We start from the raw sequence: 19,981 nt of genomic DNA, 5'->3' as shown, positions 1-19,981 counted from the left end.
TGACCACCTTGGCTTTTGTCAAGAGAGTTGGAAGTAGGGTGCAAGATGGCCTACGGCCACATCACCCTGAATGCGCTCGATCTCGTTTGATCTCGGATGCTAAGCAGGGTTGGGCCTGGTTAGTACCTTGATGGGAGACCGCCTGGGAATACCAGGTGCCGTAGGCTTTTTTCCATTATGTTGTTGGCTTTGGCGACCTGCTGTATTTTTCCTCTCGATTGCCCGAGGTGACCACCTTGGCTTTTGTCAAGAGAGTTGTAAGTAGGGTGCAAGGTCGCCTACGGTCACATCACCCTGAATGCGCTCGATCTCGTCTGATCTCGGATGCTAAGCAGAGTCGGGCCTGGTTAGTACCTGGATGGGAGACCGCCTGGGAATACCAGGTGCCGTAGGCTTTTTTCCATTATGTTGTTGGCTTTGGCGACCTGCTGTATTTTTCCTCTCGATTGCCAGAGGTGACCACCTTGGCTTTTGTCAAAAGAGTTGTAAGTAGGGTGCAAGATCGCTTACGGCCACATCACCCTGAATGCGTTCGATCTCGTCTGATCTCGGATGCTAAGCAGGGTCGGGTGTGGTTAGTACCTGGATGGGGGACCGCCTGGGAATACCAGGTGCCGTAGGCTTTTTTCCATTATGTTGTTGGCTTTGGCGACCTGCTGTATTTTTCCTCTCGATTGCCTGAGGTGACCACCTTGGCTTTTGTCAAGAGAGTTGTAAGTAGGGTGCAAGATCGCCTATGGCCACATCACCCTAAATGCGCTTGATCTCGTCTGATCTCGGATGCTAAGCAGGGTCGGGCCTGGTTAGTACCTGGATGGGAAACCGCCTGAGAATACCAGGTGCCATAGGTTTTTTTCCATTATGTTGTTGGCTTTGGCGACCTGCTGTATTTTTCCTCTCGATTGCCCGAGGTGACCACCTTGGCTTTTGTCAAGAGAGTTGTAAGTAGGGTGCAAGATAGCCTACAGCCACATCACCCTGAATGCGCTCGATCTCGTCTGATCTCGGATGCTAAGCAGGGTCGGGCCAGGTTAGTACATGGATGGGAGACCGCCTGGGAATACCAGGTGCCGTAGGCTTTTTTCCATTATGTTGTTGGCTTTGGCGACCTGCTGTATTTTTCCTCTCGATTGCCCGAGGTGACCACCTTGGCTTTTGTCAAGAGAGTTGTGTAAGTAGGGTGCAAGATCGCCTACGGCAACATCATCCTGAATGTGCTCGATCTCGTCTGATCTCAGATGCTAATCAGGGTCGCGCCTGGTTAGTACCCGGATGGGAGACCGCCTGGGAATACCAGGTGCCGTAGGCTTTTTTCCATTATGTTGTTGGCTTTGGCGACCTGCTGTATTTTTCCTCTTGATTGCCCGAGGTGACCACCTTGGCTTTTGTCAAGAGAGTTGTAAGTAGGGTGCAAGATTGCCTACGGCCACATCACCCTGAATGTGCTCGATCTCGTCTGATCTCAGATGCTAAGCAGGGTCAGGCCTGGTTAGTACCTGGATGGGAGACCGCCCGGGAATGCCAGGTGCCGTAGGCTTTTTTCCATTATGATGTTGGCTTTGGCGACCTGCTGTATTTTTCCTCTCGATTGCACGAGGTGACCACCTTGGCTTTTGTCAAGAGAGTTGTATGTAGGGTGCCAGATCGCCTACGGCCACATCACCCTGGATGCGCTCGATCTCGTCTGATCTCGGATGCTAAGCAGGGTCGGACCTGGTTAGTACCTGGATGGGAAACCGCCTGGGAATACCAGGTGCCGTAGGCTTTTTTCCATTATGTTGTTGGCTTTGGCGACCTGCTGTATTTTTCCTCTCGTTTGCCCGAGGTGACCACCTTGGCTTTTGTCAAGAGAGTTGTAAGTAGGGTGCAAGATCGCCTATGGCCACATCACCCTGAATGCGCTCGATCTCGGATGCTAAGCAGGGTCGGGCCTGGTTAGTACCTGGATGGGAGACCGCCTGGGAATACCAGGTGCCGTAGGCTTTTTTCCATTATGTTGTTGGCTTTGGCGACCTGCTGTATTTTTCCTCTCGATTGCCCGAGGTGACCACCTTGGCTTTTGTCAAGAGAGTTGTAAGTAGGGTGCAAGATCGCCTATGGCCACATCACCCTGAATGCGCTCGATCTCGGATGCTAAGCAGGGTCGGGCCTGATTAGTATCTGGAAGAGAGACCGCCTGGCAATACCAGGTGCCGTAGCCATTTTTCCATTATGTTGTTGGCTTTGGCGACCTGCTGTATTTTTCCTCTCGATTGCCCGAGGTGACCACCTTGGCTTTTGTCAAGAGAGTTGTAAGTAGGGTGCATGATCGCCTATGGCCACATCACCCTGAATGCGCTCGATCTCGTCTGATCTCGGATGCTAAGCAGGGTTGGGCCTGGTTAGTACCTGGATGGGAGACCGCCTGGGAATACCAGGTGCCGTAGGCTTTTTTCCATTATGTTGTTGGCTTTGGCGACCTGCTGTATTTTTCCTCTCGATTGCCCGAGGTGACCACCTTGGCTTTTGTCAAGAGAGTTGTAAGTAGGGTGCAAGGTCGCCTACGGTCACATCACCCTGAATGCGCTCAATCTCGTCTGATCTCGGATGCTAAGCAGGGTCGTGCCTGGTTAGTACCTGAATGGGAGACCGCCTGGGAATACCAGGTGCCATAGGCTTTTTTCCATTATGTTGTTGGCTTTGGCGACCTGCTGTATTTTTCCTCTCGATTGCCCGAGGTGACCACCTTGGCTTTTGTCAAGAGAGTTGTAAGTAGGGTGCAAGATCGCCTATGGCCACATCACCCTGAATGCGCTCGATCTCGGATGCTAAGCAGGGTCGGGCCTGGTTAGTATCTGGAAGGGAGACCGCCTGGCAATACCAGGTGCCGTAGGCTTTTTTCCATTATGTTGTTGGCTTTGGCGACCTGCTGTATTTTTCCTCTCGATTGCCCGAGGTGACCACCTTGGCTTTTTTCAAGAGAGTTGTAAGTAGGGTGCATGATCGCCTATGGCCACATCACCCTGAATGCGCTCGATCTCGTCTGATCTCGGATGCTAAGCAGGGTCGCGACTGGTTAGTACCTAGATGGGAGACCGCCTGGGAATACCAGGTGCTGTAGGCTTTTTTTCCATTATGTTGTTGGCTTTGGCGACCTGCTATATTTTTCCTCTTGATTGCCCGAGGTGACCACCTTGGCTTTTGTCAAGAGAGTTGGAAGTAGGGTGCAAGCTTGCCTATGGCTACATCACCCTGAATGCGCTCGATCTCGTCTGATCTCGGATGCTAAGCAGGGTCGGGCCTGGTTAGTACCTGGATGGGAGACCGCCTGGGAATATCAGGTGCCGTAGGCTTTTTTCCATTATGTTGTTTGCGTTGGCGACCTGCTGTATTTTTCCTCTCTATTGCCCGAGGTGACCACCTTGGCTTTTGTCAAGAGAGTTGTAAGTAGGGTGCATGATCGCCTATGGCCACATCACCCTGAATGCGCTCGATCTCGTCTGATCTCGGATGCTAAGCAGGGTTGGGCCTGGTTAGTACCTGGATGGGAGACCGCCTGGGAATACCAGGTGCCGTAGGCTTTTTTCCATTATGTTGTTGGCTTTGGCGACCTGCTGTATTTTTCCTCTCGATTGCCCGAGGTGACCACCTTGGCTTTTGTCAAGAGAGTTGTAAGTAGGGTGCAAGGTCGCCTACGGTCACATCACCCTGAATGCGCACGATCTCATCTGATCTCGGATGCTAAGCAGGGTCGGGCCTGGTTAGTACCTGGATGGGAGACCGCCTGGGAATATCAGGTGCCGTAGGCTTTTTTCCATTATGTTGTTGGCGTTGGCGACCTGCTGTATTTTTCCTCTCTATTGCCCGAGGTGACCACCTTGGCTTTTGTCAAGAGAGTTGTAAGTAGGGTGCAAGATCGCCTAGGGCCACATCACCCTGAATGCGCACGATCTCATCTGATCTCGGATGCTAAGCAGGGTCGGGCCTGGTTAGTACCTGGATGGGAGACCGCCTGGAAATACCAGGTGCCGTAGGCTTTTTTCCATTATGTTGTTGGCTTTGGCGACCTGCTGTATTTTTCCTCTCGATTGCCAGAGGTGACCACCTTGGCTTTTGTCAAGAGAGTTGTAAGTAGGGTGCAAGATCGCCTACGGCCACATCACCCTGAATGCGTTCGATCTCGTCTGATCTCGGATGCTAAGCAGGGTCGGGTGTGGTTAGTACCTGGATGGGAGACCGCCTGGCAATACCAGGTGCCGTAGGCTTTTTTCCATTATGTTGTTGGCTTTGGCGACCTGCTTTATTTTTCCTCTCGATTGCCCGAGGTGACCACCTTGGCTTTTGTCAAGAAAGTTGTAAGTAGGGTGCAAGATCGCCTATGGCCACATCACCCTGAATGCGCTCGATCTCGTCTGATCTCGGATGCTAAGCAGGGTCGCGCCTGGTTAGTACCTAGATGGGAGACCGCCTGGGAATACCAGCTGCTGTAGGCTTTTTTCCCATTATGTTGTTGGTTTTGGCGACCTGCTATATTTTTCCTCTCGATTGCCCGAGGTGACCACCTTGGCTTTTGTCAAGAGAGTTGGAAGTAGGGTGCAAGATGGCCTACAGCCACATCACCCTGAATGCGCTCGATCTCGTCTGATCTCGGATGCTAAGCAGAGTCGGGCCTGGTTAGTACCTGGATGGGAGACCGCCTGGGAATACCAGGTGCCGTAGGCTTTTTTCCATTATGTTGTTGGCTTTGGCGACCTGCTGTATTTTTCCTCTCGATTGCCAGAGGTGACCACCTTGGCTTTTGTCAAAAGAGTTGTAAGTAGGGTGCAAGATCGCTTACGGCCACATCACCCTGAATGCGTTCGATCTCGTCTGATCTCGGATGCTAAGCAGGGTCGGGTGTGGTTAGTACCTGGATGGGGGACCGCCTGGGAATACCAGGTGCCGTAGGCTTTTTTCCATTATGTTGTTGGCTTTGGCGACCTGCTGTATTTTTCCTCTCGATTGCCTGAGGTGACCACCTTGGCTTTTGTCAAGAGAGTTGTAAGTAGGGTGCAAGATCACCTATGGCCACATCACCCTAAATGCGCTTGATCTCGTCTGATCTCGGATGCTAAGCAGGGTCGGGCCTGGTTAGTACCTGGATGGGAAACCGCCTGAGAATACCAGGTGCCATAGGTTTTTTTCCATTATGTTGTTGGCTTTGGCGACCTGCTGTATTTTTCCTCTCGATTGCCCGAGGTGACCACCTTGGCTTTTGTCAAGAGAGTTGTAAGTAGGGTGCAAGATAGCCTACAGCCACATCACCCTGAATGCGCTCGATCTCGTCTGATCTCGGATGCTAAGCAGGGTCGGGCCAGGTTAGTACATGGATGGGAGACCGCCTGGGAATACCAGGTGCTGTAGGCTTTTTTCCATTATGTTGTTGGCTTTGGCGACCTGCTGTATTTTTCCTCTCGATTGCCCGAGGTGACCACCTTGGCTTTTGTCAAGAGAGTTGTGTAAGTAGGGTGCAAGATCGCCTACGGCAACATCATCCTGAATGTGCTCGATCTCGTCTGATCTCAGATGCTAATCAGGGTCGCGCCTGGTTAGTACCCGGATGGGAGACCGCCTGGGAATACCAGGTGCCGTAGGCTTTTTTCCATTATGTTGTTGGCTTTGGCGACCTGCTGTATTTTTCCTCTTGATTGCCCGAGGTGACCACCTTGGCTTTTGTCAAGAGAGTTGTAAGTAGGGTGCAAGATTGCCTACGGCCACATCACCCTGAATGTGCTCGATCTCGTCTGATCTCAGATGCTAAGCAGGGTCAGGCCTGGTTAGTACCTGGATGGGAGACCGTCCGGGAATGCCAGGTGCCGTAGGCTTTTTTTCCATTATGATGTTGGCTTTGGCGACCTGCTGTATTTTTCCTCTCGATTGCACGAGGTGACCACCTTGGCTTTTGTCAAGAGAGTTGTATGTAGGGTGCCAGATCGCCTACGGCCACATCACCCTGGATGCGCTCGATCTCGTCTGATCTCGGATGCTAAGCAGGGTCGGACCTGGTTAGTACCTGGATGGGAAACCGCCTGGGAATACCAGGTGCCGTAGGCTTTTTTCCATTATGTTGTTGGCTTTGGCGACCTGCTGTATTTTTCCTCTCGTTTGCCCGAGGTGACCACCTTGGCTTTTGTCAAGAGAGTTGTAAGTAGGGTGCAAGATCGCCTATGGCCACATCACCCTGAATGCGCTCGATCTCGGATGCTAAGCAGGGTCGGGCCTGGTTAGTACCTGGATGGGAGACCGCCTGGGAATACCAGGTGCCGTAGGCTTTTTTCCATTATGTTGTTGGCTTTGGCGACCTGCTGTATTTTTCCTCTCGATTGCCCGAGGTGACCACCTTGGCTTTTGTCAAGAGAGTTGTAAGTAGGGTGCAAGATCGCCTATGGCCACATCACCCTGAATGCGCTCGATCTCGGATGCTAAGCAGGGTCGGGCCTGGTTAGTATCTGGAAGAGAGACCGCCTGGCAATACCAGGTGCCGTAGGCATTTTTCCATTATGTTGTTGGCTTTGGCGACCTGCTGTATTTTTCCTCTCGATTGCCCGAGGTGACCACCTTGGCTTTTGTCAAGAGAGTTGTAAGTAGGGTGCATGATCGCCTATGGCCACATCACCCTGAATGCGCTCGATCTCGTCTGATCTCGGATGCTAAGCAGGGTTGGGCCTGGTTAGTACCTGGATGGGAGACCGCCTGGGAATACCAGGTGCCGTAGGCTTTTTTCCATTATGTTGTTGGCTTTGGCGACCTGCTGTATTTTTCCTCTCGATTGCCCGAGGTGACCACCTTGGCTTTTGTCAAGAGAGTTGTAAGTAGGGTGCAAGGTCGCCTACGGTCACATCACCCTGAATGCGCTCAATCTCGTCTGATCTCGGATGCTAAGCAGGGTCGGGCCTGGTTAGTACCTGGATGGGAGACCGCCTGGGAATATCAGGTGCCGTAGGCTTTTTTCCATTATGTTGTTGGCGTTGGCGACCTGCTGTATTTTTCCTCTCTATTGCCCGAGGTGACCACCTTGGCTTTTGTCAAGAGAGTTGTAAGTAGGGTGCAAGATCGCCTAGGGCCACATCACCCTGAATGCGCACGATCTCATCTGATCTCGGATGCTAAGCAGGGTCAGGCCTGGTTAGTACCTGGATGGGAGACCGCCTGGGAATACCAGGTGCCGTAGGCTTTTTTCCATTATGTTGTTGGCTTTGGCGACCTGCTGTATTTTTCCTCTCGATTGCCAGAGGTGACCACCTTGGCTTTTGTCAAGAGAGTTGTAAGTAGGGTGCAAGATCGCCTACGGCCACATCACCCTGAATGCGTTCGATCTCGTCTGATCTCGGATGCTAGCAGGGTCGGGTGTGGTTAGTACCTGGATGGGAGACCGCCTGGCAATACCAGGTGCCGTAGGCTTTTTTCCATTATGTTGTTGGCTTTGGCGACCTGCTTTATTTTTCCTCTCGATTGCCCGAGGTGACCACCTTGGCTTTTGTCAAGAAAGTTGTAAGTAGGGTGCAAGATCACCTATGGCCACATCACCCTGAATGCGCTCGATCTCGTCTGATCTCGGATGCTAAGCAGGGTCGCGCCTGGTTAGTACCTAGATGGGAGACCGCCTGGGAATACCAGGTGCTGTAGGCTTTTTTCCCATTATGTTGTTGGTTTTGGCGACCTGCTATATTTTTCCTCTCGATTGCCCGAGGTGACCACCTTGGCTTTTGTCAAGAGAGTTGGAAGTAGGGTGCAAGATCGCCAACGGCCACATCACCCTGAATGCGCTCGATGTCGTCTGATCTCGGATGCTAAGCAGGGTTGGGCCTGGTTAGTGCCTGGATGGGAGACCGCCTGGGAATACCAGGTGCCGTAGGCTTTTTTCCATTATGTTGTTGGCTTTGGCGACCTGCTGTATTTTTCCTCTCGATTGCCCGAGGTGACCACCTTGGCTTTTGTCAAGAGAGTTGTAAGTAGGGTGCAAGGTCGCCTACGGTCACATCACCCTGAATGCGCTCGATCTCGTCTGATCTCGGATGCTAAGCAGGGTCGGGCCTGGTTAGTACCTGGATGGGAGACCGCCTGGGAATACCAGGTGCCGTAGGCTTTTTTCCATTATGTTGTTGGCTTTGGCGACCTGCTGTATTTTTCCTCTCGATTGCCAGAGGTGACCACCTTGGCTTTTGTCAAAAGAGTTGTAAGTAGGGTGCACGATCGCTTACGGCCACATCACCCTGAATGCGTTCGATCTCGTCTGATCTCGGATGCTAAGCAGGGTCGGGTGTGGTTAGTACCTGGATGGGAGACCGCCTGGGAATACCAGATGCCGTAGGCTTTTTTCCATTATGTTGTTGGCTTTGGCGACCTGCTGTATTTTTCCTCTCGATTGCCTGAGGTGACCACCTTGGCTTTTGTCAAGAGAGTTGTAAGTAGGGTGCAAGATCGCCTATGGCCACATCACCCTAAATGCGCTTGATCTCGTCTGATCTCGGATGCTAAGCAGGGTCGGGCCTGGTTAGTACCTGGATGGGAAACCGCCTGAGAATACCAGGTGCCGTAGGTTTTTTTCCATTATGTTGTTGGCTTTGGCGACCTGCTGTATTTTTCCTCTCGATTGCCCGAGGTGACCACCTTGGCTTTTGTCAAGAGAGTTGTAAGTAGGGTGCAAGATAGCCTACAGCCACATCACCCTGAATGCGCTCGATCTTGTCTGATCTCGGATGCTAAGCAGGGTCGGGCCAGGTTAGTACATGGATGGGAGACCGCCTGCGAATACCAGGTGCCGTAGGCTTTTTTCCATTATGTTGTTGGCTTTGGCGACCTGCTGTATTTTTCCTCTCGATTGCCCGAGGTGACCACCTTGGCTTTTGTCAAGAGAGTTGTGTAAGTAGGGTGCAAGATCGCCTACGGCAACATCATCCTGAATGTGCTCGATCTCGTCTGATCTCAGATGCTAATCAGGGTCGCGCCTGGTTAGTACCCGGATGGGAGACCGCCTGGGAATACCAGGTGCCGTAGGCTTTTTTCCATTATGTTGTTGGCTTTGGCGACCTGCTGTATTTTTCCTCTTGATTGCCCGAGGTGACCACCTTGGCTTTTGTCAAGAGAGTTGTAAGTAGGGTGCAAGATTGCCTACGGCCACATCACCCTGAATGCGCTCGATCTCGTCTGATCTCGGATGCTAAGCAGGGTCGGGCCTGGTTAGTACCTGGATGGGAGACCGCCCGGGAATGCCAGGTGCCGTAGGCTTTTTTCCATTATGATGTTGGCTTTGGCGACCTGCTGTATTTTTCCTCTCGATTGCACGAGGTGACCACCTTGGCTTTTGTCAAGAGAGTTGTATGTAGGGTGCCAGATCGCCTACGGCCACATCACCCTGGATGCGCTCGATCTCGTCTGATCTCGGATGCTAAGCAGGGTCGGACCTGGTTAGTACCTGGATGGGAAACCGCCTGGGAATACCAGGTGCCGTAGGCTTTTTTCCATTATGTTGTTGGCTTTGGCGACCTGCTGTATTTTTCCTCTCGTTTGCCCGAGGTGACCACCTTGGCTTTTGTCAAGAGAGTTGTAAGTAGCGTGCAAGATTGCCTACGGCCACATCACCCTGAATGCACTCGATATCGTCTGATCTCGGATGCTAAGCAGGGTCGGGCCTGGTTAGTACCTGGATGGGAGACCGCCTGGGAATACCAGGTGCCGTAGGCTTTTTTCCATTATGTTGTTGGCTTTGGGGACCTGCTGTATTTTTCCTCTCGTTTCCCCGAGGTGACCACCTTGGCTTTTGTCAAGAGAGTTGTAAGTAGGGTGCAAGATCGCCTACGGCCACATCACCCTGAATGCGCTCGATCTCGTCTGATCTCGGATGCTAAGCAGGGTCGGGCCTGGTTAGTACCTGGATGGGAGACCGCCTGGGAATACCAGGTGCCGTAGGCTTTTTTCCATTATGTTGTTGGCTTTGGCGACCTGCTGTATTTTTCCTCTCGATTCCCCGAGGTGACCACCTTGGCTTTTGTCAAGAGAGTTGTAAGTAGGGTGCAAGATCGCCTACAGCCTCATCACCCTGAATGCGCTCGATCTCATCTGATCCTGGATGCTAAGCATGGTCGGGCCTGGTTAGTACCTGGATGGGAGACTGCCTGGGAATACCAGGTGCCGTAGGCTTTTTTCCATTATGTTGTTGGCTTTGGCGACCTGCTGTATTTTTCCTCTCGATTGCCCGAGGTGACCACCTTGGCTTTTGTCAAGAGAGTTGTAAGTAGGGTGCAAGATCGCCTACAGCCACATCACCCTGAATGCGCTCGATCTCGGATGCTAAGCAGGGTCGGGCCTGGTTAGTACCTGGATGGGAGACCGCCTGGGAATACCAGGTGCCGTAGGCTTTTTTCCATTATGTTGTTGGCTTTGGCGACCTGCTGTATTTTTCCTCTCGATTCCCCGAGGTGACCACCTTGGCTTTTGTCAAGAGAGTTGTAAGTAGGGTGCAAGATCGCCTACGGCCTCATCACCCTGAATGTGCTCGATCTCATCTGATCCTGGATGCTAAGCATGGTCGGCCCTGGTTAGTACCTGGATGGGAGACCGCCTGGGAATATCAGGTGCCATAGGCTTTTTTCCATTATGTTGTTGGCTTTGGCGACCTGCTGTATTTTTCCTCTCGATTGTCAGAGGTGACCACCTTGGCTTTTGTCAAGAGAGTTGGAAGTAGGGTGCAAGATCGCCAACGGCCACATCACCCTGAATGCGCTCGATCTCGTCTGATCTCGGATGCTAAGCAGGGTTGGGCCTGGTTAGTACCTGGATGGGAGACCGCCTGGGAATACCAGGTGCCGTAGGCTTTTTTCCATTATGTTGTTGGCTTTGGCGACCTGCTGTATTTTTCCTCTCGATTGCCCGAGGTGACCACCTTGGCTTTTGTCAAGAGAGTTGTAAGTAGGGTGCAAGATCGCTTACGGCCACATCACCCTGAATGCGTTCGATCTCGTCTGATCTCGGATGCTAAGCAGGGTCGGGTGTGGTTAGTACCTGGATGGGAGACCGCCTGGGAATACCAGATGCCGTAGGCTTTTTTCCATTATGTTGTTGGCTTTGGCGACCTGCTGTATTTTTCCTCTCGATTGCCTGAGGTGACCACCTTGGCTTTTGTCAAGAGAGTTGTAAGTAGGGTGCAAGATCGCCTATGGCCACATCACCCTAAATGCGCTTGATCTTGTCTGATCTCGGATGCTAAGCAGGGTCGGGCCTGGTTAGTACCTGGATGGGAAACCGCCTGAGAATACCAGGTGCCGTAGGTTTTTTTCCATTATGTTGTTGGCTTTGGCGACTTGCTGTATTTCTCCTCTCGATTGCCCGAGGTGACCACCTTGGCTTTTGTCAAGAGAGTTGTAAGTAGGGTGCAAGATAGCCTACAGCCACATCACCCTGAATGCGCTCGATCTCGTCTGATCTCGGATGCTAAGCAGGGTCGGGCCAGGTTAGTACATGGATGGGAGACCGCCTGGGAATACCAGGTGCCGTAGGCTTTTTTCCATTATGTTGTTGGCTTTGGCGACCTGCTGTATTTTTCCTCTCGATTGCCCGAGGTGACCACCTTGGCTTTTGTCAAGAGAGTTGTGTAAGTAGGGTGCAAGATCGCTTACGGCAACATCATCCTGAATGCACTCGATCTCGTCTGATCTCAGATGCTAATCAGGGTCGCGCCTGGTTAGTACCCGGATGGGAGACCGCCTGGGAATACCAGGTGCCGTAGGCTTTTTTCCATTATGTTGTTGGCTTTGGCGACCTGCTGTATTTTTCCTCTTGATTGCCCGAGGTGACCACCTTGGCTTTTGTCAAGAGAGTTGTAAGTAGGGTGCAAGATCGCCTACGGCCTCATCACCCTGAATGTGCTCGATCTCATCTGATCCTGGATGCTAAGCATGGTCGGCCCTGGTTAGTACCTGGATGGGAGACCGCCTGCGAATACCAGGTGCCGTAGGCTTTTTTCCATTATGTTGTTGGCTTTGGCGACCTGCTGTATTTTTCCTCTCGATTGCCCGAGGTGACCACCTTGGCTTTTGTCAAGAGAGTTGTGTAAGTAGGGTGCAAGATCGCCTACGGCAACATCATCCTGAATGTGCTCGATCTCGTCTGATCTCAGATGCTAATCAGGGTCGCGCCTGGTTAGTACCCGGATGGGAGACCGCCTGGGAATACCAGGTGCCGTAGGCTTTTTTCCATTATGTTGTTGGCTTTGGCGACCTGCTGTATTTTTCCTCTTGATTGCCCGAGGTGACCACCTTGGCTTTTGTCAAGAGAGTTGTAAGTAGGGTGCAAGATTGCCTACGGCCACATCACCCTGAATGCGCTCGATCTCGTCTGATCTCGGATGCTAAGCAGGGTCGGGCCTGGTTAGTACCTGGATGGGAGACCGCCCGGGAATGCCAGGTGCCGTAGGCTTTTTTCCATTATGATGTTGGCTTTGGCGACCTGCTGTATTTTTCCTCTCGATTGCACGAGGTGACCACCTTGGCTTTTGTCAAGAGAGTTGTATGTAGGGTGCCAGATCGCCTACGGCCACATCACCCTGGATGCGCTCGATCTCGTCTGATCTCGGATGCTAAGCAGGGTCGGACCTGGTTAGTACCTGGATGGGAAACCGCCTGGGAATACCAGGTGCCGTAGGCTTTTTTCCATTATGTTGTTGGCTTTGGCGACCTGCTGTATTTTTCCTCTCGTTTGCCCGAGGTGACCACCTTGGCTTTTGTCAAGAGAGTTGTAAGTAGCGTGCAAGATTGCCTACGGCCACATCACCCTGAATGCACTCGATATCGTCTGATCTCGGATGCTAAGCAGGGTCGGGCCTGGTTAGTACCTGGATGGGAGACCGCCTGGGAATACCAGGTGCCGTAGGCTTTTTTCCATTATGTTGTTGGCTTTGGGGACCTGCTGTATTTTTCCTCTCGTTTCCCCGAGGTGACCACCTTGGCTTTTGTCAAGAGAGTTGTAAGTAGGGTGCAAGATCGCCTACGGCCACATCACCCTGAATGCGCTCGATCTCGTCTGATCTCGGATGCTAAGCAGGGTCGGGCCTGGTTAGTACCTGGATGGGAGACCGCCTGGGAATACCAGGTGCCGTAGGCTTTTTTCCATTATGTTGTTGGCTTTGGCGACCTGCTGTATTTTTCCTCTCGATTCCCCGAGGTGACCACCTTGGCTTTTGTCAAGAGAGTTGTAAGTAGGGTGCAAGATCGCCTACAGCCTCATCACCCTGAATGCGCTCGATCTCATCTGATCCTGGATGCTAAGCATGGTCGGGCCTGGTTAGTACCTGGATGGGAGACTGCCTGGGAATACCAGGTGCCGTAGGCTTTTTTCCATTATGTTGTTGGCTTTGGCGACCTGCTGTATTTTTCCTCTCGATTGCCCGAGGTGACCACCTTGGCTTTTGTCAAGAGAGTTGTAAGTAGGGTGCAAGATCGCCTACAGCCACATCACCCTGAATGCGCTCGATCTCGGATGCTAAGCAGGGTCGGGCCTGGTTAGTACCTGGATGGGAGACCGCCTGGGAATACCAGGTGCCGTAGGCTTTTTTCCATTATGTTGTTGGCTTTGGCGACCTGCTGTATTTTTCCTCTCGATTCCCCGAGGTGACCACCTTGGCTTTTGTCAAGAGAGTTGTAAGTAGGGTGCAAGATCGCCTACGGCCTCATCACCCTGAATGTGCTCGATCTCATCTGATCCTGGATGCTAAGCATGGTCGGCCCTGGTTAGTACCTGGATGGGAGACCGCCTGGGAATATCAGGTGCCATAGGCTTTTTTCCATTATGTTGTTGGCTTTGGCGACCTGCTGTATTTTTCCTCTCGATTGTCAGAGGTGACCACCTTGGCTTTTGTCAAGAGAGTTGGAAGTAGGGTGCAAGATCGCCAACGGCCACATCACCCTGAATGCGCTCGATCTCGTCTGATCTCGGATGCTAAGCAGGGTTGGGCCTGGTTAGTACCTGGATGGGAGACCGCCTGGGAATACCAGGTGCCGTAGGCTTTTTTCCATTATGTTGTTGGCTTTGGCGACCTGCTGTATTTTTCCTCTCGATTGCCCGAGGTGACCACCTTGGCTTTTGTCAAGAGAGTTGTAAGTAGGGTGCAAGATCGCTTACGGCCACATCACCCTGAATGCGTTCGATCTCGTCTGATCTCGGATGCTAAGCAGGGTCGGGTGTGGTTAGTACCTGGATGGGAGACCGCCTGGGAATACCAGATGCCGTAGGCTTTTTTCCATTATGTTGTTGGCTTTGGCGACCTGCTGTATTTTTCCTCTCGATTGCCTGAGGTGACCACCTTGGCTTTTGTCAAGAGAGTTGTAAGTAGGGTGCAAGATCGCCTATGGCCACATCACCCTAAATGCGCTTGATCTTGTCTGATCTCGGATGCTAAGCAGGGTCGGGCCTGGTTAGTACCTGGATGGGAAACCGCCTGAGAATACCAGGTGCCGTAGGTTTTTTTCCATTATGTTGTTGGCTTTGGCGACTTGCTGTATTTCTCCTCTCGATTGCCCGAGGTGACCACCTTGGCTTTTGTCAAGAGAGTTGTAAGTAGGGTGCAAGATCGCCTACGGCCTCATCACCCTGAATGTGCTCGATCTCATCTGATCCTGGATGCTAAGCATGGTCGGCCCTGGTTAGTACCTGGATGGGAGACCGCCTGGGAATATCAGGTGCCATAGGCTTTTTTCCATTATGTTGTTGGCTTTGGCGACCTGCTGTATTTTTCCTCTCGATTGTCAGAGGTGACCACCTTGGCTTTTGTCAAGAGAGTTGGAAGTAGGGTGCAAGATCGCCAACGGCCACATCACCCTGAATGCGCTCGATCTCGTCTGATCTCGGATGCTAAGCAGGGTTGGGCCTGGTTAGTACCTGGATGGGAGACCGCCTGGGAATACCAGGTGCCGTAGGCTTTTTTCCATTATGTTGTTGGCTTTGGCGACCTGCTGTATTTTTCCTCTCGATTGCCCGAGGTGACCACCTTGGCTTTTGTCAAGAGAGTTGTAAGTAGGGTGCAAGATCGCTTACGGCCACATCACCCTGAATGCGTTCGATCTCGTCTGATCTCGGATGCTAAGCAGGGTCGGGTGTGGTTAGTACCTGGATGGGAGACCGCCTGGGAATACCAGATGCCGTAGGCTTTTTTCCATTATGTTGTTGGCTTTGGCGACCTGCTGTATTTTTCCTCTCGATTGCCTGAGGTGACCACCTTGGCTTTTGTCAAGAGAGTTGTAAGTAGGGTGCAAGATCGCCTATGGCCACATCACCCTAAATGCGCTTGATCTTGTCTGATCTCGGATGCTAAGCAGGGTCGGGCCTGGTTAGTACCTGGATGGGAAACCGCCTGAGAATACCAGGTGCCGTAGGTTTTTTTCCATTATGTTGTTGGCTTTGGCGACTTGCTGTATTTCTCCTCTCGATTGCCCGAGGTGACCACCTTGGCTTTTGTCAAGAGAGTTGTAAGTAGGGTGCAAGATAGCCTACAGCCACATCACCCTGAATGCGCTCGATCTCGTCTGATCTCGGATGCTAAGCAGGGTCGGGCCAGGTTAGTACATGGATGGGAGACCGCCTGGGAATACCAGGTGCCGTAGGCTTTTTTCCATTATGTTGTTGGCTTTGGCGACCTGCTGTATTTTTCCTCTCGATTGCCCGAGGTGACCACCTTGGCTTTTGTCAAGAGAGTTGTGTAAGTAGGGTGCAAGATCGCTTACGGCAACATCATCCTGAATGCACTCGATCTCGTCTGATCTCAGATGCTAATCAGGGTCGCGCCTGGTTAGTACCCGGATGGGAGACCGCCTGGGAATACCAGGTGCCGTAGGCTTTTTTCCATTATGTTGTTGGCTTTGGCGACCTGCTGTATTTTTCCTCTTGATTGCCCGAGGTGACCACCTTGGCTTTTGTCAAGAGAGTTGTAAGTAGGGTGCAAGATTGCCTACGGCCACATCACCCTGAATGCACTCGATCTCGTCTGATCTCGGATGCTAAGCAGGGTCGGGCCTGGTTAGTACCTGGATGGGAGACCGCCCGGGAATGCGTGGTGCCGTAGGCTTTTTTCCATTATGATGTTGGCTTTGGCGACCTGCTGTATTTTTCCTCTCGATTGCACGAGGTGACCACCTTGGCTTTTGTCAAGAGAGTTGTATGTAGGGTGCCAGATCGCCTACGGCCACATCACCCTGGATGCGCTCGATCTCGTCTGATCTCGGATGCTAAGCAGGGTCGGACCTGGTTAGTACCTGGATGGGAAACCGCCTGGGAATACCAGGTGCCGTAGGCTTTTTTCCATTATGTTGTTGGCTTTGGCGACCTGCTGTATTTTTCCTCTCGATTGCCCGAGGTGACCACCTTGGCTTTTGTCAAGAGAGTTGTAAGTAGGGTGCAAGATCGCCTACAGCCTCATCATCCTGAATGCGCTCGATCTCATCTGATCCTGGATGCTAAGCATGGTCGGGCCTGGTTAGTACCTGGATGGGAGACCGCCTGGGAATACCAGGTGCCGTAGGCTTTTTTCCATTATGTTGTTGGCTTTGGCGACCTGCTGTATTTTTCCTCTCGATTGCCAGAGGTGACCACCTTGGCTTTTGTCAAGAGAGTTGTAAGTAGGGTGCAAGATCGCCTACGGCCACATCACCCTGAATGCGTTCGATCTCGTCTGATCTCGGATGCTAGCAGGGTCGGGTGTGGTTAGTACCTGGATGGGAGACCGCCTGGCAATACCAGGTGCCGTAGGCTTTTTTCCATTATGTTGTTGGCTTTGGCGACCTGCTTTATTTTTCCTCTCGATTGCCCGAGGTGACCACCTTGGCTTTTGTCAAGAAAGTTGTAAGTAGGGTGCAAGATCACCTATGGCCACATCACCCTGAATGCGCTCGATCTCGTCTGATCTCGGATGCTAAGCAGGGTCGCGCCTGGTTAGTACCTAGATGGGAGACCGCCTGGGAATACCAGGTGCTGTAGGCTTTTTTCCCATTATGTTGTTGGTTTTGGCGACCTGCTATATTTTTCCTCTCGATTGCCCGAGGTGACCACCTTGGCTTTTGTCAAGAGAGTTGGAAGTAGGGTGCAAGATCGCCAACGGCCACATCACCCTGAATGCGCTCGATGTCGTCTGATCTCGGATGCTAAGCAGGGTTGGGCCTGGTTAGTGCCTGGATGGGAGACCGCCTGGGAATACCAGGTGCCGTAGGCTTTTTTCCATTATGTTGTTGGCTTTGGCGACCTGCTGTATTTTTCCTCTCGATTGCCCGAGGTGACCACCTTGGCTTTTGTCAAGAGAGTTGTAAGTAGGGTGCAAGGTCGCCTACGGTCACATCACCCTGAATGCGCTCGATCTCGTCTGATCTCGGATGCTAAGCAGGGTCGGGCCTGGTTAGTACCTGGATGGGAGACCGCCTGGGAATACCAGGTGCCGTAGGCTTTTTTCCATTATGTTGTTGGCTTTGGCGACCTGCTGTATTTTTCCTCTCGATTGCCAGAGGTGACCACCTTGGCTTTTGTCAAAAGAGTTGTAAGTAGGGTGCACGATCGCTTACGGCCACATCACCCTGAATGCGTTCGATCTCGTCTGATCTCGGATGCTAAGCAGGGTCGGGTGTGGTTAGTACCTGGATGGGAGACCGCCTGGGAATACCAGATGCCGTAGGCTTTTTTCCATTATGTTGTTGGCTTTGGCGACCTGCTGTATTTTTCCTCTCGATTGCCTGAGGTGACCACCTTGGCTTTTGTCAAGAGAGTTGTAAGTAGGGTGCAAGATCGCCTATGGCCACATCACCCTAAATGCGCTTGATCTCGTCTGATCTCGGATGCTAAGCAGGGTCGGGCCTGGTTAGTACCTGGATGGGAAACCGCCTGAGAATACCAGGTGCCGTAGGTTTTTTTCCATTATGTTGTTGGCTTTGGCGACCTGCTGTATTTTTCCTCTCGATTGCCCGAGGTGACCACCTTGGCTTTTGTCAAGAGAGTTGTAAGTAGGGTGCAAGATAGCCTACAGCCACATCACCCTGAATGCGCTCGATCTTGTCTGATCTCGGATGCTAAGCAGGGTCGGGCCAGGTTAGTACATGGATGGGAGACCGCCTGCGAATACCAGGTGCCGTAGGCTTTTTTCCATTATGTTGTTGGCTTTGGCGACCTGCTGTATTTTTCCTCTCGATTGCCCGAGGTGACCACCTTGGCTTTTGTCAAGAGAGTTGTGTAAGTAGGGTGCAAGATCGCCTACGGCAACATCATCCTGAATGTGCTCGATCTCGTCTGATCTCAGATGCTAATCAGGGTCGCGCCTGGTTAGTACCCGGATGGGAGACCGCCTGGGAATACCAGGTGCCGTAGGCTTTTTTCCATTATGTTGTTGGCTTTGGCGACCTGCTGTATTTTTCCTCTTGATTGCCCGAGGTGACCACCTTGGCTTTTGTCAAGAGAGTTGTAAGTAGGGTGCAAGATTGCCTACGGCCACATCACCCTGAATGCGCTCGATCTCGTCTGATCTCGGATGCTAAGCAGGGTCGGGCCTGGTTAGTACCTGGATGGGAGACCGCCCGGGAATGCCAGGTGCCGTAGGCTTTTTTCCATTATGATGTTGGCTTTGGCGACCTGCTGTATTTTTCCTCTCGATTGCACGAGGTGACCACCTTGGCTTTTGTCAAGAGAGTTGTATGTAGGGTGCCAGATCGCCTACGGCCACATCACCCTGGATGCGCTCGATCTCGTCTGATCTCGGATGCTAAGCAGGGTCGGACCTGGTTAGTACCTGGATGGGAAACCGCCTGGGAATACCAGGTGCCGTAGGCTTTTTTCCATTATGTTGTTGGCTTTGGCGACCTGCTGTATTTTTCCTCTCGTTTGCCCGAGGTGACCACCTTGGCTTTTGTCAAGAGAGTTGTAAGTAGCGTGCAAGATTGCCTACGGCCACATCACCCTGAATGCACTCGATATCGTCTGATCTCGGATGCTAAGCAGGGTCGGGCCTGGTTAGTACCTGGATGGGAGACCGCCTGGGAATACCAGGTGCCGTAGGCTTTTTTCCATTATGTTGTTGGCTTTGGGGACCTGCTGTATTTTTCCTCTCGTTTCCCCGAGGTGACCACCTTGGCTTTTGTCAAGAGAGTTGTAAGTAGGGTGCAAGATCGCCTACGGCCACATCACCCTGAATGCGCTCGATCTCGTCTGATCTCGGATGCTAAGCAGGGTCGGGCCTGGTTAGTACCTGGATGGGAGACCGCCTGGGAATACCAGGTGCCGTAGGCTTTTTTCCATTATGTTGTTGGCTTTGGCGACCTGCTGTATTTTTCCTCTCGATTCCCCGAGGTGACCACCTTGGCTTTTGTCAAGAGAGTTGTAAGTAGGGTGCAAGATCGCCTACAGCCTCATCACCCTGAATGCGCTCGATCTCATCTGATCCTGGATGCTAAGCATGGTCGGGCCTGGTTAGTACCTGGATGGGAGACTGCCTGGGAATACCAGGTGCCGTAGGCTTTTTTCCATTATGTTGTTGGCTTTGGCGACCTGCTGTATTTTTCCTCTCGATTGCCCGAGGTGACCACCTTGGCTTTTGTCAAGAGAGTTGTAAGTAGGGTGCAAGATCGCCTACAGCCACATCACCCTGAATGCGCTCGATCTCGGATGCTAAGCAGGGTCGGGCCTGGTTAGTACCTGGATGGGAGACCGCCTGGGAATACCAGGTGCCGTAGGCTTTTTTCCATTATGTTGTTGGCTTTGGCGACCTGCTGTATTTTTCCTCTCGATTCCCCGAGGTGACCACCTTGGCTTTTGTCAAGAGAGTTGTAAGTAGGGTGCAAGATCGCCTACGGCCTCATCACCCTGAATGTGCTCGATCTCATCTGATCCTGGATGCTAAGCATGGTCGGCCCTGGTTAGTACCTGGATGGGAGACCGCCTGGGAATATCAGGTGCCATAGGCTTTTTTCCATTATGTTGTTGGCTTTGGCGACCTGCTGTATTT

General features: G+C 52.1%; 38 non-coding genes and 49 pseudogenes across 38 annotated transcripts; all 87 read left to right on the top strand.

The window, feature by feature from the left end:
• The first annotated feature begins 48 nt into the window (after positions 1-48).
• Positions 49-167, top strand: LOC143944535 (5S ribosomal RNA). The gene has a single exon (XR_013265036.1). It is a non-coding gene; the product is annotated as a 5S ribosomal RNA (ribosomal RNA).
• Positions 168-276: 109 nt separating this feature from the next.
• Positions 277-395, top strand: LOC143951779 (5S ribosomal RNA). The gene has a single exon (XR_013267019.1). It is a non-coding gene; the product is annotated as a 5S ribosomal RNA (ribosomal RNA).
• Positions 396-504: 109 nt separating this feature from the next.
• On the top strand, positions 505-623 carry LOC143945511 (5S ribosomal RNA; annotated as a pseudogene).
• A 109-nt stretch (positions 624-732) lies between these two features.
• LOC143945961 (5S ribosomal RNA) lies at positions 733-851 on the top strand (annotated as a pseudogene).
• A 109-nt stretch (positions 852-960) lies between these two features.
• LOC143953212 (5S ribosomal RNA) lies at positions 961-1,079 on the top strand. The gene has a single exon (XR_013268315.1). It is a non-coding gene; the product is annotated as a 5S ribosomal RNA (ribosomal RNA).
• Positions 1,080-1,190: 111 nt separating this feature from the next.
• On the top strand, positions 1,191-1,309 carry LOC143947015 (5S ribosomal RNA; annotated as a pseudogene).
• Positions 1,310-1,418: 109 nt separating this feature from the next.
• LOC143945544 (5S ribosomal RNA) lies at positions 1,419-1,537 on the top strand (annotated as a pseudogene).
• Positions 1,538-1,646: 109 nt separating this feature from the next.
• On the top strand, positions 1,647-1,765 carry LOC143951302 (5S ribosomal RNA). The gene has a single exon (XR_013266587.1). It is a non-coding gene; the product is annotated as a 5S ribosomal RNA (ribosomal RNA).
• Positions 1,766-1,874: 109 nt separating this feature from the next.
• Positions 1,875-1,983, top strand: LOC143946896 (5S ribosomal RNA; annotated as a pseudogene).
• A 327-nt stretch (positions 1,984-2,310) lies between these two features.
• On the top strand, positions 2,311-2,429 carry LOC143943675 (5S ribosomal RNA). Its single transcript, XR_013264956.1, has one exon. It is a non-coding gene; the product is annotated as a 5S ribosomal RNA (ribosomal RNA).
• Positions 2,430-2,538: 109 nt separating this feature from the next.
• On the top strand, positions 2,539-2,657 carry LOC143945325 (5S ribosomal RNA; annotated as a pseudogene).
• A 109-nt stretch (positions 2,658-2,766) lies between these two features.
• Positions 2,767-2,875, top strand: LOC143949031 (5S ribosomal RNA; annotated as a pseudogene).
• A 109-nt stretch (positions 2,876-2,984) lies between these two features.
• LOC143944548 (5S ribosomal RNA) lies at positions 2,985-3,103 on the top strand (annotated as a pseudogene).
• Positions 3,104-3,213: 110 nt separating this feature from the next.
• LOC143951809 (5S ribosomal RNA) lies at positions 3,214-3,332 on the top strand. The gene has a single exon (XR_013267046.1). It is a non-coding gene; the product is annotated as a 5S ribosomal RNA (ribosomal RNA).
• A 109-nt stretch (positions 3,333-3,441) lies between these two features.
• LOC143943663 (5S ribosomal RNA) lies at positions 3,442-3,560 on the top strand. The gene has a single exon (XR_013264955.1). It is a non-coding gene; the product is annotated as a 5S ribosomal RNA (ribosomal RNA).
• Positions 3,561-3,669: 109 nt separating this feature from the next.
• LOC143950932 (5S ribosomal RNA) lies at positions 3,670-3,788 on the top strand. Its single transcript, XR_013266251.1, has one exon. It is a non-coding gene; the product is annotated as a 5S ribosomal RNA (ribosomal RNA).
• Positions 3,789-3,897: 109 nt separating this feature from the next.
• LOC143953999 (5S ribosomal RNA) lies at positions 3,898-4,016 on the top strand. The gene has a single exon (XR_013269030.1). It is a non-coding gene; the product is annotated as a 5S ribosomal RNA (ribosomal RNA).
• A 109-nt stretch (positions 4,017-4,125) lies between these two features.
• Positions 4,126-4,244, top strand: LOC143947169 (5S ribosomal RNA; annotated as a pseudogene).
• Positions 4,245-4,353: 109 nt separating this feature from the next.
• Positions 4,354-4,472, top strand: LOC143944823 (5S ribosomal RNA; annotated as a pseudogene).
• Positions 4,473-4,582: 110 nt separating this feature from the next.
• LOC143953982 (5S ribosomal RNA) lies at positions 4,583-4,701 on the top strand. Its single transcript, XR_013269014.1, has one exon. It is a non-coding gene; the product is annotated as a 5S ribosomal RNA (ribosomal RNA).
• Positions 4,702-4,810: 109 nt separating this feature from the next.
• On the top strand, positions 4,811-4,929 carry LOC143945510 (5S ribosomal RNA; annotated as a pseudogene).
• A 109-nt stretch (positions 4,930-5,038) lies between these two features.
• Positions 5,039-5,157, top strand: LOC143945290 (5S ribosomal RNA; annotated as a pseudogene).
• Positions 5,158-5,266: 109 nt separating this feature from the next.
• Positions 5,267-5,385, top strand: LOC143950947 (5S ribosomal RNA). The gene has a single exon (XR_013266265.1). It is a non-coding gene; the product is annotated as a 5S ribosomal RNA (ribosomal RNA).
• A 111-nt stretch (positions 5,386-5,496) lies between these two features.
• LOC143947014 (5S ribosomal RNA) lies at positions 5,497-5,615 on the top strand (annotated as a pseudogene).
• A 109-nt stretch (positions 5,616-5,724) lies between these two features.
• Positions 5,725-5,843, top strand: LOC143946031 (5S ribosomal RNA; annotated as a pseudogene).
• A 110-nt stretch (positions 5,844-5,953) lies between these two features.
• Positions 5,954-6,072, top strand: LOC143951301 (5S ribosomal RNA). The gene has a single exon (XR_013266586.1). It is a non-coding gene; the product is annotated as a 5S ribosomal RNA (ribosomal RNA).
• A 109-nt stretch (positions 6,073-6,181) lies between these two features.
• On the top strand, positions 6,182-6,290 carry LOC143946894 (5S ribosomal RNA; annotated as a pseudogene).
• Positions 6,291-6,399: 109 nt separating this feature from the next.
• LOC143950003 (5S ribosomal RNA) lies at positions 6,400-6,508 on the top strand (annotated as a pseudogene).
• A 109-nt stretch (positions 6,509-6,617) lies between these two features.
• Positions 6,618-6,736, top strand: LOC143943651 (5S ribosomal RNA). The gene has a single exon (XR_013264954.1). It is a non-coding gene; the product is annotated as a 5S ribosomal RNA (ribosomal RNA).
• A 109-nt stretch (positions 6,737-6,845) lies between these two features.
• LOC143953835 (5S ribosomal RNA) lies at positions 6,846-6,964 on the top strand. Its single transcript, XR_013268881.1, has one exon. It is a non-coding gene; the product is annotated as a 5S ribosomal RNA (ribosomal RNA).
• A 109-nt stretch (positions 6,965-7,073) lies between these two features.
• On the top strand, positions 7,074-7,192 carry LOC143954328 (5S ribosomal RNA). The gene has a single exon (XR_013269330.1). It is a non-coding gene; the product is annotated as a 5S ribosomal RNA (ribosomal RNA).
• A 109-nt stretch (positions 7,193-7,301) lies between these two features.
• LOC143949313 (5S ribosomal RNA) lies at positions 7,302-7,419 on the top strand (annotated as a pseudogene).
• Positions 7,420-7,528: 109 nt separating this feature from the next.
• Positions 7,529-7,647, top strand: LOC143954240 (5S ribosomal RNA). The gene has a single exon (XR_013269250.1). It is a non-coding gene; the product is annotated as a 5S ribosomal RNA (ribosomal RNA).
• A 110-nt stretch (positions 7,648-7,757) lies between these two features.
• Positions 7,758-7,876, top strand: LOC143945239 (5S ribosomal RNA; annotated as a pseudogene).
• Positions 7,877-7,985: 109 nt separating this feature from the next.
• On the top strand, positions 7,986-8,104 carry LOC143945195 (5S ribosomal RNA). Its single transcript, XR_013265096.1, has one exon. It is a non-coding gene; the product is annotated as a 5S ribosomal RNA (ribosomal RNA).
• Positions 8,105-8,213: 109 nt separating this feature from the next.
• LOC143944464 (5S ribosomal RNA) lies at positions 8,214-8,332 on the top strand (annotated as a pseudogene).
• A 109-nt stretch (positions 8,333-8,441) lies between these two features.
• LOC143945907 (5S ribosomal RNA) lies at positions 8,442-8,560 on the top strand (annotated as a pseudogene).
• Positions 8,561-8,669: 109 nt separating this feature from the next.
• On the top strand, positions 8,670-8,788 carry LOC143944095 (5S ribosomal RNA; annotated as a pseudogene).
• A 111-nt stretch (positions 8,789-8,899) lies between these two features.
• Positions 8,900-9,018, top strand: LOC143947013 (5S ribosomal RNA; annotated as a pseudogene).
• Positions 9,019-9,127: 109 nt separating this feature from the next.
• On the top strand, positions 9,128-9,246 carry LOC143950650 (5S ribosomal RNA). Its single transcript, XR_013265998.1, has one exon. It is a non-coding gene; the product is annotated as a 5S ribosomal RNA (ribosomal RNA).
• A 109-nt stretch (positions 9,247-9,355) lies between these two features.
• On the top strand, positions 9,356-9,474 carry LOC143951300 (5S ribosomal RNA). Its single transcript, XR_013266585.1, has one exon. It is a non-coding gene; the product is annotated as a 5S ribosomal RNA (ribosomal RNA).
• Positions 9,475-9,583: 109 nt separating this feature from the next.
• LOC143951664 (5S ribosomal RNA) lies at positions 9,584-9,702 on the top strand. Its single transcript, XR_013266915.1, has one exon. It is a non-coding gene; the product is annotated as a 5S ribosomal RNA (ribosomal RNA).
• Positions 9,703-9,811: 109 nt separating this feature from the next.
• LOC143952656 (5S ribosomal RNA) lies at positions 9,812-9,930 on the top strand. The gene has a single exon (XR_013267811.1). It is a non-coding gene; the product is annotated as a 5S ribosomal RNA (ribosomal RNA).
• A 109-nt stretch (positions 9,931-10,039) lies between these two features.
• LOC143948168 (5S ribosomal RNA) lies at positions 10,040-10,158 on the top strand (annotated as a pseudogene).
• A 109-nt stretch (positions 10,159-10,267) lies between these two features.
• On the top strand, positions 10,268-10,376 carry LOC143947825 (5S ribosomal RNA; annotated as a pseudogene).
• A 109-nt stretch (positions 10,377-10,485) lies between these two features.
• LOC143949100 (5S ribosomal RNA) lies at positions 10,486-10,604 on the top strand (annotated as a pseudogene).
• Positions 10,605-10,713: 109 nt separating this feature from the next.
• Positions 10,714-10,832, top strand: LOC143945992 (5S ribosomal RNA). The gene has a single exon (XR_013265169.1). It is a non-coding gene; the product is annotated as a 5S ribosomal RNA (ribosomal RNA).
• Positions 10,833-10,941: 109 nt separating this feature from the next.
• Positions 10,942-11,060, top strand: LOC143944463 (5S ribosomal RNA; annotated as a pseudogene).
• A 109-nt stretch (positions 11,061-11,169) lies between these two features.
• Positions 11,170-11,288, top strand: LOC143947423 (5S ribosomal RNA; annotated as a pseudogene).
• Positions 11,289-11,397: 109 nt separating this feature from the next.
• On the top strand, positions 11,398-11,516 carry LOC143953211 (5S ribosomal RNA). Its single transcript, XR_013268314.1, has one exon. It is a non-coding gene; the product is annotated as a 5S ribosomal RNA (ribosomal RNA).
• Positions 11,517-11,627: 111 nt separating this feature from the next.
• LOC143946149 (5S ribosomal RNA) lies at positions 11,628-11,746 on the top strand (annotated as a pseudogene).
• Positions 11,747-11,855: 109 nt separating this feature from the next.
• Positions 11,856-11,974, top strand: LOC143948772 (5S ribosomal RNA; annotated as a pseudogene).
• A 111-nt stretch (positions 11,975-12,085) lies between these two features.
• LOC143947012 (5S ribosomal RNA) lies at positions 12,086-12,204 on the top strand (annotated as a pseudogene).
• A 109-nt stretch (positions 12,205-12,313) lies between these two features.
• Positions 12,314-12,432, top strand: LOC143950649 (5S ribosomal RNA). Its single transcript, XR_013265997.1, has one exon. It is a non-coding gene; the product is annotated as a 5S ribosomal RNA (ribosomal RNA).
• Positions 12,433-12,541: 109 nt separating this feature from the next.
• On the top strand, positions 12,542-12,660 carry LOC143951299 (5S ribosomal RNA). The gene has a single exon (XR_013266584.1). It is a non-coding gene; the product is annotated as a 5S ribosomal RNA (ribosomal RNA).
• A 109-nt stretch (positions 12,661-12,769) lies between these two features.
• LOC143951663 (5S ribosomal RNA) lies at positions 12,770-12,888 on the top strand. The gene has a single exon (XR_013266914.1). It is a non-coding gene; the product is annotated as a 5S ribosomal RNA (ribosomal RNA).
• Positions 12,889-12,997: 109 nt separating this feature from the next.
• On the top strand, positions 12,998-13,116 carry LOC143952641 (5S ribosomal RNA). Its single transcript, XR_013267799.1, has one exon. It is a non-coding gene; the product is annotated as a 5S ribosomal RNA (ribosomal RNA).
• A 109-nt stretch (positions 13,117-13,225) lies between these two features.
• On the top strand, positions 13,226-13,344 carry LOC143948167 (5S ribosomal RNA; annotated as a pseudogene).
• Positions 13,345-13,453: 109 nt separating this feature from the next.
• Positions 13,454-13,562, top strand: LOC143947824 (5S ribosomal RNA; annotated as a pseudogene).
• A 109-nt stretch (positions 13,563-13,671) lies between these two features.
• LOC143949098 (5S ribosomal RNA) lies at positions 13,672-13,790 on the top strand (annotated as a pseudogene).
• Positions 13,791-13,899: 109 nt separating this feature from the next.
• On the top strand, positions 13,900-14,018 carry LOC143945980 (5S ribosomal RNA). Its single transcript, XR_013265168.1, has one exon. It is a non-coding gene; the product is annotated as a 5S ribosomal RNA (ribosomal RNA).
• Positions 14,019-14,127: 109 nt separating this feature from the next.
• LOC143944461 (5S ribosomal RNA) lies at positions 14,128-14,246 on the top strand (annotated as a pseudogene).
• A 109-nt stretch (positions 14,247-14,355) lies between these two features.
• On the top strand, positions 14,356-14,474 carry LOC143947422 (5S ribosomal RNA; annotated as a pseudogene).
• Positions 14,475-14,583: 109 nt separating this feature from the next.
• Positions 14,584-14,702, top strand: LOC143949097 (5S ribosomal RNA; annotated as a pseudogene).
• Positions 14,703-14,811: 109 nt separating this feature from the next.
• On the top strand, positions 14,812-14,930 carry LOC143945968 (5S ribosomal RNA). The gene has a single exon (XR_013265167.1). It is a non-coding gene; the product is annotated as a 5S ribosomal RNA (ribosomal RNA).
• Positions 14,931-15,039: 109 nt separating this feature from the next.
• Positions 15,040-15,158, top strand: LOC143944460 (5S ribosomal RNA; annotated as a pseudogene).
• Positions 15,159-15,267: 109 nt separating this feature from the next.
• Positions 15,268-15,386, top strand: LOC143947421 (5S ribosomal RNA; annotated as a pseudogene).
• Positions 15,387-15,495: 109 nt separating this feature from the next.
• Positions 15,496-15,614, top strand: LOC143953210 (5S ribosomal RNA). The gene has a single exon (XR_013268313.1). It is a non-coding gene; the product is annotated as a 5S ribosomal RNA (ribosomal RNA).
• Positions 15,615-15,725: 111 nt separating this feature from the next.
• On the top strand, positions 15,726-15,844 carry LOC143946148 (5S ribosomal RNA; annotated as a pseudogene).
• Positions 15,845-15,953: 109 nt separating this feature from the next.
• LOC143952675 (5S ribosomal RNA) lies at positions 15,954-16,072 on the top strand. The gene has a single exon (XR_013267829.1). It is a non-coding gene; the product is annotated as a 5S ribosomal RNA (ribosomal RNA).
• Positions 16,073-16,181: 109 nt separating this feature from the next.
• Positions 16,182-16,300, top strand: LOC143951297 (5S ribosomal RNA). The gene has a single exon (XR_013266582.1). It is a non-coding gene; the product is annotated as a 5S ribosomal RNA (ribosomal RNA).
• A 109-nt stretch (positions 16,301-16,409) lies between these two features.
• Positions 16,410-16,528, top strand: LOC143947970 (5S ribosomal RNA; annotated as a pseudogene).
• Positions 16,529-16,637: 109 nt separating this feature from the next.
• On the top strand, positions 16,638-16,755 carry LOC143949312 (5S ribosomal RNA; annotated as a pseudogene).
• A 109-nt stretch (positions 16,756-16,864) lies between these two features.
• Positions 16,865-16,983, top strand: LOC143954239 (5S ribosomal RNA). The gene has a single exon (XR_013269249.1). It is a non-coding gene; the product is annotated as a 5S ribosomal RNA (ribosomal RNA).
• Positions 16,984-17,093: 110 nt separating this feature from the next.
• LOC143945237 (5S ribosomal RNA) lies at positions 17,094-17,212 on the top strand (annotated as a pseudogene).
• Positions 17,213-17,321: 109 nt separating this feature from the next.
• LOC143945181 (5S ribosomal RNA) lies at positions 17,322-17,440 on the top strand. Its single transcript, XR_013265094.1, has one exon. It is a non-coding gene; the product is annotated as a 5S ribosomal RNA (ribosomal RNA).
• Positions 17,441-17,549: 109 nt separating this feature from the next.
• Positions 17,550-17,668, top strand: LOC143944459 (5S ribosomal RNA; annotated as a pseudogene).
• Positions 17,669-17,777: 109 nt separating this feature from the next.
• Positions 17,778-17,896, top strand: LOC143945904 (5S ribosomal RNA; annotated as a pseudogene).
• A 109-nt stretch (positions 17,897-18,005) lies between these two features.
• Positions 18,006-18,124, top strand: LOC143944093 (5S ribosomal RNA; annotated as a pseudogene).
• A 111-nt stretch (positions 18,125-18,235) lies between these two features.
• Positions 18,236-18,354, top strand: LOC143947010 (5S ribosomal RNA; annotated as a pseudogene).
• Positions 18,355-18,463: 109 nt separating this feature from the next.
• Positions 18,464-18,582, top strand: LOC143950648 (5S ribosomal RNA). Its single transcript, XR_013265996.1, has one exon. It is a non-coding gene; the product is annotated as a 5S ribosomal RNA (ribosomal RNA).
• Positions 18,583-18,691: 109 nt separating this feature from the next.
• On the top strand, positions 18,692-18,810 carry LOC143951296 (5S ribosomal RNA). Its single transcript, XR_013266581.1, has one exon. It is a non-coding gene; the product is annotated as a 5S ribosomal RNA (ribosomal RNA).
• A 109-nt stretch (positions 18,811-18,919) lies between these two features.
• On the top strand, positions 18,920-19,038 carry LOC143951662 (5S ribosomal RNA). The gene has a single exon (XR_013266913.1). It is a non-coding gene; the product is annotated as a 5S ribosomal RNA (ribosomal RNA).
• A 109-nt stretch (positions 19,039-19,147) lies between these two features.
• Positions 19,148-19,266, top strand: LOC143952629 (5S ribosomal RNA). The gene has a single exon (XR_013267788.1). It is a non-coding gene; the product is annotated as a 5S ribosomal RNA (ribosomal RNA).
• Positions 19,267-19,375: 109 nt separating this feature from the next.
• On the top strand, positions 19,376-19,494 carry LOC143948164 (5S ribosomal RNA; annotated as a pseudogene).
• Positions 19,495-19,603: 109 nt separating this feature from the next.
• Positions 19,604-19,712, top strand: LOC143947822 (5S ribosomal RNA; annotated as a pseudogene).
• Positions 19,713-19,821: 109 nt separating this feature from the next.
• LOC143949096 (5S ribosomal RNA) lies at positions 19,822-19,940 on the top strand (annotated as a pseudogene).
• Positions 19,941-19,981: the final 41 nt, after the last annotated feature.

This window comes from Lithobates pipiens, unplaced genomic scaffold, assembly GCF_037356315.1.
Source record: "Lithobates pipiens isolate NorthernLeopardFrog02 unplaced genomic scaffold, aLitPip1_a1.2 Scaffold_30, whole genome shotgun sequence".
Lineage (NCBI taxonomy): Eukaryota > Metazoa > Chordata > Amphibia > Anura > Ranidae > Lithobates > Lithobates pipiens.
Note: the sequence above shows the minus strand (reverse complement) of the source record. Positions and strands in the feature narration are given on the sequence as shown.